This window comes from Triticum aestivum, chromosome 5D, assembly GCF_018294505.1.
Source record: "Triticum aestivum cultivar Chinese Spring chromosome 5D, IWGSC CS RefSeq v2.1, whole genome shotgun sequence".
Classification (NCBI taxonomy): domain Eukaryota; kingdom Viridiplantae; phylum Streptophyta; class Magnoliopsida; order Poales; family Poaceae; genus Triticum; species Triticum aestivum.
This window is the reverse complement of record NC_057808.1, coordinates 379,172,299-379,180,054: the sequence shown is the minus strand read 5'-3', so window position 1 is coordinate 379,180,054 and position 7,756 is coordinate 379,172,299.

The window sequence follows — 7,756 nt, the reverse complement described above, 5'->3', positions numbered from 1 at the left end:
AGAGGGGGAAACTTGTCCCCCAAGCAAGGTGGAGGCGCCCCCTCCCCAAACCCTAGGCGCCTTGGGCCTCTTGTGGGGGGGGGCGCACCAGCCCACCTGGGGCTGGTCCCCTCCCACACTTGCCCCATGCAGCCCTCTGGGGCCGGTGGCCCCACTTGGTGGACCCCCGGGACCCTCCCGGTGGTCCCGGTACATTACCGATAACACCCGAAACTTTTCCGGTGACCAAAACAGGACTTCCCATATATAAATCTGTACCTCCGGACCATTCCGGAACTCCTCGTGACGTTCGGGATCTCATTCGGGACTCCGAACAACATTCGGTAACCACGTACATACTTTCCCTATAACCCTAGCGTCACCGAACCTTAAGTGTGTAGACCCTACGGGTTCGGGAACCATGCAGACATGACCGAGACGTTCTCCGGCCAATAACCAACAGCGGGATCTGGATACCCATGTTGGCTCCCACATGTTCCACGATGATCTCATCGGATGAACCACAATGTCAAGGATTCAATCAATCCCGTATACATCTCCCTTTGTCTACCGGTATAGTACTTGCCCGAGATTCGATCGTCGGTATCCCGATACCTTGTTCAATCTCGTTACCGGCAAGTCTCTTTACTCGTTCCGTAACACATCATCCCGTGGTCAACTCCTTGGTCACATTGTGCACATTATGATGATGTCCTACCGAGTGGGCCCAGAGATACCTCTCCGTTTACACGGAGTGACAAATCCCAGTCTCGATTCGTGCCAACCCAACAGACACTTTCGGAGATACCTGTAGTGCACCTTTATAGCCACCCAGTTACGTTGTGACGTTTGGTACACCCAAAGCATTCCTACGGTATCCGGGAGTTGCACAATCTCATGGTCTAAGGAAATGATACTTGACATTAGAAAAGCTCTGAGCAAACGAACTACACGATCTTGTGCTAGGCTTAGGATTGGGGTCAGGAAACCGTAACCATCTATTGATCAACGAGCTAGTCAACTAGAGGCTTACTAGGGACATGGTGTTGTCTATGTATCCACACATGTATCTGAGTTTCCTATCAATACAATTCTAGCATGGATAATAAACGATTATCATGAACAAGGAAATATGATAATAACCAATTTATTATTGCCTCTAGGGCATATTTCCAACACTCCTGCAGCGGGCCTGTCACCTAGCGATGCATCAAGGACATAATTCTTCTGTGCAGCAATGAGGATAATCCTCAAGTTACAGACCCAATCTGTGTAGTTGCTACCATCATCTTTCAACTTAGCTTTCTCCAGGAACGCATTAAAATTCAAGGGAACGGTAGCGCAGGCCATTGATCTACAACATAGATTTGCAAAGACTATTAGGACTAAGTTCATGATAAATTTTAGTTCAACTAATCAAATTACTAATGAACTCACACTTAAATCAAAATTCCGCAAGTTGTCTAAGTGATACATGATCCAAACCAACTAACCCATGTCCGATCATCACATGAGATGGGGTAGTCTTCAATGGTGAACATCTCCATGTTGATCATATCTACTATACGACTCATGTTCGACCTTTCGGTCTCTAGTGTTCCGAGACCATGTCTGTACACGCTAGGCTCGTCAAGGTTAACCCAAGTATTCTGCATGTGCAAAACTGGCTTACACCTGTTGTATGTGAACGTAGAATCTATCACACCCGATCATCACGGTGTGCTTTGAAATGATGAACTTTAGCAACGGTGCATACTCGGGGAGAACACTTTTATATTGAAATTAAGTGAAGGGATGATCTTATAATGCTACCGTCGTTCTAAGCAAAATAAGATGCATAAAGGATAAACATCACATGCAATCAAAATATGTGACATGATATGGCCATCATCATCTTGTACTTTTGATCTCCATCTCCAAAGCAACAACATGATCTCTGTCGTCACCAGTGCCACACCTTGATCTCCATCGTTGCATCGGGGTCGTCTCGCCAACTATTGCTTCTACAACTATTGCTAACGCATAGCGATAAAGTAAAGCAATTACATGGCGCTAAGTGATTGACACGCAGGTCATACAAAAATTAAAGACAACCCTAAGGCTCCTGTCGGTTGTCGTACTCATCGACATGCAAGTCGTGAACCATGATCATCTCATACATCAACATATATAATACCATGTCTTGTCCATATCACATCACAACATGCCCGACGTCCTCTACTTTGTTGTTGCAAGTTTTACGTGGCTGCTACGGGCAATTAAGAAGAACCGTTCTTACCTAACCACAATGGTGATTATTAAGTTGCTATTTAACCTTCTGCAAGGACCACCGTAGTCAAATTAGATTCAACTAAAGTGGGAGAAACAGACACCCGCCAGCCACCTTTATGCAAAACAAGTTGCATGTCAGTCGGTGGAACCAGTCTCATGTACGTGGACATGTAAGGTTGGTCTGAGCCGCTTCATCCCACAATACCGCCGAATCAAAATAAGACATTGGTGGTAAGCAATATGAACATCACCGCCCACAACTCCTTTGTGCTCTACTCGTGCATATCATCTACGCATGGTCCTGGCTCATGATGCCTCTGCTGGGAAATGTTGCATGGAAAACAAAAAAAACTATGCACACGCAAGATCTATCCATGGAGATGCATAGCTACGAGAGGGGGAGAGCATCTACATACCCTTGTAGATACCTAAGCGGAAGAGTTTACCAACGTGGTTGATGTAGTCGTAGAACTTCACGATCCGTTCCGATCAAGCACCGAACGCACGGCAACTCCACGTTCAGCACACGTTCAACTCGATGACGTCCTCGCCTTCTCGGTCCAGCAAGAGGGGCGACATAGTAGATGAGTTCCGGCAGCACGACGGCGTGATGACGGTGGTGGTGAAACTATTTCCGCAGGGATTCGCTAAGCACAACGAATTTAGAGTGGAGGGAACTAGAGGGAGAGGGGGCGCTGGCACACGGCTTGGTGAATCATGGTGTGTTCTAGGGGCAAGCCCTGCCCCTCTATTTATATGTTGAACCCTGGGGTTGTTACTTGGAGAGAAGGCCTCCCCAAAGTAGGTTTGGCACGCAAGGAAGAGTCCTTTTCAAATTCCACATTCCAGCACCAGATGCCACGGTCCTCGGCGTCTGTCCCGGACGCCACGGTCCTCGGCGTCTGGCCCAGACGCCATGGTCCTCGGCGTCTAGCCCAAGGCCAGATGCCAGGTCCCTGGCGTCTGGTCCCTGACCTCTGCAAAACTTCTTTTTGCACCGACCTAAAGGCCCGTGGGCCTTACCCCTTGGCCCAACCAAAGTGTTCTCGCACCAGAACATTTCTGGAAACATCCGAAACCCTTCCGGTGAATTCTGGAACCCTTCTGGAGACCAAACACTATCATCCTATATATCAATCTTTACCTCCAGACCATTCCGGAGCTCCTCGTCATGTCCGTGATCTCATCCGAGACTCCGAACAACATTCATTCACCAACATACATAACTCATATAATACTATATCATCAACGAATGTTAAGCATGAGGACACTACGGGTTCGAGAATGATGTAGACATGACCGAGACGCTTCTCCAGTCAATAACCAACAGTGGGACCTGGATGCCCATATTGGTTCCTACATATTCTATGAAGATATTTATCAGTCGAACCTTTATGACAACATACGTAGTTCCCTTTGTCTATCAGTATGTTACTTGCCCGAGATTCGATCATCGGTATCTCCATACCTAGTTCAATCTCGTTACTGGCAAGTCTCTTTAATCGTTCCTTAATACATCATCTTGTAACTAACTCCTTAGTCACTTTGCTTGCAAGCTTCTTCTGATGCTGTATTACCGAGAGGGCCCAGAGATACCTCTCCATCATACGGAGTGGCAAGTTCTAATCTCGATTCAAGCCAACTCAATAAACACCTTCGGAGATACCTGTAGAGCACCTTTATGATCACCCAGTTACGGAGTGAAGTTTGATAGCACACAAGGTATTCCTCCGGTGTCCGGGAGTTGCATGATCTCATGGTCGAAGGAACATGTATTTGATATTAAGAAAGCAGTACCAATAAACTCAATAATCATATGCTATGCTAACAGATGGGTCTTGTCCATCACATCATTCTCCTAATGATGTGATCCATTTTCAAATGACACCTCATGTCTATTGTCAGGAAACCTTAACCGTCTTTTGATCAACGAGCTAGTCTAGTAGTGCTTTACTAGGGACTTGTTATTTGTTTCTGTATTCGCACATGTATTTAAGTTTCTTATCAATACAATTATAGCATGAATAATAAACCTTTATCATGATTAAGGAAATATAATAATGACCACTTTATTATTGCCTCTAGGGCATATTTCCAACAAAACCTAGCCCATCATTTCTATCTCGACAAGTCGTCACCTTCTTGGGGGTGCCATAGTTTTTTTTATGGAAAGGGGTTTCCCCCAATTTTCATTAAGAAAACCATAGAAGTCTACTGTCGCTACACCTCCACAACACTCCCATCCGTCGGGCCTCTGACAACAAAGCTGATAGGGTGAAGCCCCCCTTGTCAACTCAGAGAACCCAAGAACCCAAGTCATAACTGATGTCTACTACGCAACTTTATTCTTGTAGACTCGTGTTGGGCCTCCAAGTGCAGAGTTTTGTAGGACAGTAGCAATTTTCCCTCAAGTGGATGACCTAAGGTTTATCAATCCGTGGGAGGCGTAGGATGAAGGTGGGCTCTCTCAAGCAACCCTGCAGCCAAATACAAGAAATCTCTTGTGTCCCCAATACACCCAATATAATGGCAAATTGTATAGGTGCACTAGTTCGGCGAAGAGATGGTGATAAAAGTGTAATATGAATGGTAGAAATATATTTTTATAATCTGAATAAATAAAAACAGCAAGGTAGTGAACGATAAAAGTGAGCACAAACGGCATTGCAATGCTTGAAAGCAAGGCCTAGGGTTCGTACTTTCGCTAGTGCAATCTCTCAACAATGCTAATCTAATTGGATCATATAACCATCCCTCAAAGTGCGATGAAGAATCACTCCAAAGTTCCTATCTAGCGGAGAACATAAGAAGAAATTGTTTGTAGAGTATGAAACCACCTCAAAGCTATTCTTTCCGGTCAATCTATCCTAGAGTTCGTACTAAAATAACACGAAGCTATTCTTTCCGATCGATCTAACCAAGAGTTCGTACTAAAATAACACCATATGATACACATCAACCAACTCTAATGCCACCTAGATACTCAAATGTCACCGTGAGTTTCCGTGAGTTGATTATACGATATGCATCAAACAATTTCAGATTCATAATACTCAATCCAACACAAAGAACCTCAAAGAGTGCCCCAAGATTTCTATCGGAGAAACAAAGACAAGAACATGCATCAACCCCTATGCATAGATTACCCCAATGTCACCTCGGGAATCTGCGAGTTGAGTGCCAAAACATATATCAAGTGAATCAATATGATACCCCATTGTCACCATGGGTATTCATAGCAAGACATACATCAAGTGTTCTCAATACCATAAAAGTATTCAATCCGATAAAATGAAATCTCAAAGGGAAAACTCAATTCATCACAAGATAGAGAGGGGAAAATACCATATGATCTGACTATATTAACAAAGCCCGTGATACATCAAGATCGTGACATCTCAAGAACACAAGAGAGAGAGAGAGAGATTAAACACATAGCTACTGGTACAAACCCTCAGCCCCGAGGGTGGACTACTCCCTCCTCATCATGGTGGCCGCCGGGATGATGAAGATGGCCACCGGTGATGATTCCCCCCTCCTGGAACGGGGTCTAGATTGGCTTCTCGTGGCTACAGAGGCTTGCGGCGGTGGAACTTCTGATCTAGGGTCTCCGTGAGGGTTTTTGGAATATTTGACGATTTATAGGGCGAAGAGGGGGTGCGGGAGGCCACCGAGGTGGGCACAACCCACCTGGGCGCTCCTGGGGGCCCAGGCGCGCCCTGGTGGGTTGTGCCCCCCTCGGGGCACCCCCAGGTGCGGTTCTGGCCCATTGGATGTCTTCTGGTACATAAAAAATCCACAAAAAGTTTCGCGGTGTTTGGAGTCCATTTGATATTGATTTCCTGCGATGTAAAAAACAAGCAAAAACAGCAACTGGCACTGGGCACTGGGTCAATAGGTTAGTCCCAAAAAATGATATAAAGTTGCTATAAAATGATTGTAAAACATCCAAGAATGATAATATAACAGCATGAATACTTCATAAATTATAGATACGTTGGAGACGTATCAGCATCCCCAAGCTTAATTCCTACTTGTCCTCGAGTAGGTAAAGGATAAAAGAAATAATTTATGAAGTGTGAATGCTAGCAAAGTGCACAAGTTTGATTAATGACGATTTCATTCACTTCTCCTAGCATCATAACAGCAATTCTTTCTTATAAAACTTCTCATATTAAAATAGCAACCAGTTCACATGTTAAGGTTCAAACAACGAAATCTCTTGAAACTCAACAACCTATATTCTTAGTCACCAAACAATTGCAATTCAACTTATTCAACAGAGTCTAAGTAAGAGCTCCACATACTCAACCATCATATAGTCTTCTATGATTGCTAACACTCACCGCATACACATGAGCAAAACGTTTCAACCGGACACATAGAAAGATAGGGGCTTATAATTTCGCCTCCCAACGTATTCACCTCAAGGGTGATGTCAATAATAATAACTCATGCTACCCATATCCAACTGGATATATGTGCCTAGATCTTTCCTCACCACATGATGCTTGCCAAAAGAGAAAAATAAAAAGGAATAGAGAGAAAAACTTTGACTCTTGCATGAAAGTAAATACATAAAAGTAAAAGGTAGGCCCTTCGCAGAGGGAAGCAGAGGTTGCCATGCGCTTTTTGTTTGTATGCTCAATCCCTTAGTGCAAAAGAACGTCACGTTATATTGCCCCTTATGATAGCAACCTTTATTATGCAGTCTGTCGCTTTTATTCTTTGCCATCACAAGTTCGTACAACGCTCAATTTTCTCTTACACTAAATGATCTAACACTTTTAGAAGCAATTTTTATTGCCTTATTGCACCGATGACAACTTACTTGAAGGATCTTACTCAATCCTTAGGTAGGTATGGTGGACTCTTGAAAATAAGATTTGGGTTTAAGGGTTTTTGGATGCACAAGTAGTATCTCTACTTGGTGCGGAATTTTTGGCTAGCAAAGATGGGGGGCAAGCACCACATGTTGAAGGATCTATGACAATATAACTTCTATGTGAATATGAACAAACATAATTCATTACGTTGTCTTCCTTGTCCAACGTCAACAATTTTGGCATATAATATTTTGATGGGGGCTCACAATCACAAAATATTTCCAAGATAGTGTATTTGCATGTGAAAGTTCTCTTCCTTATAGTAATCATTCAGTAATTGCTTGTATGACCAATATTGTGATTGTCAAGCTTCAAAAAAATTCACTTTCTGAACCCAATGTGAAGCTACCACTAGGCCTGATACGAACTTATAATTTCAACTTCATGATATTCAATTCATTCAACAATTTACTCATAGGATATAAGTGAAGCACAAGAGTAAATAACAACCTACTCCAAAAAGATATAAGTGAAGATCAAGCGAGTAGTTAAGTAAACAGGTAGCTGATTGTGGACTCTCTCTTATTTAAAAACTTTCAGATCTAAGTATTTTATTCAAACAAACAAATTAAAATGATATTTCAAGAATAGCATATCTCATGTGAAGAAGCAAAAACTTA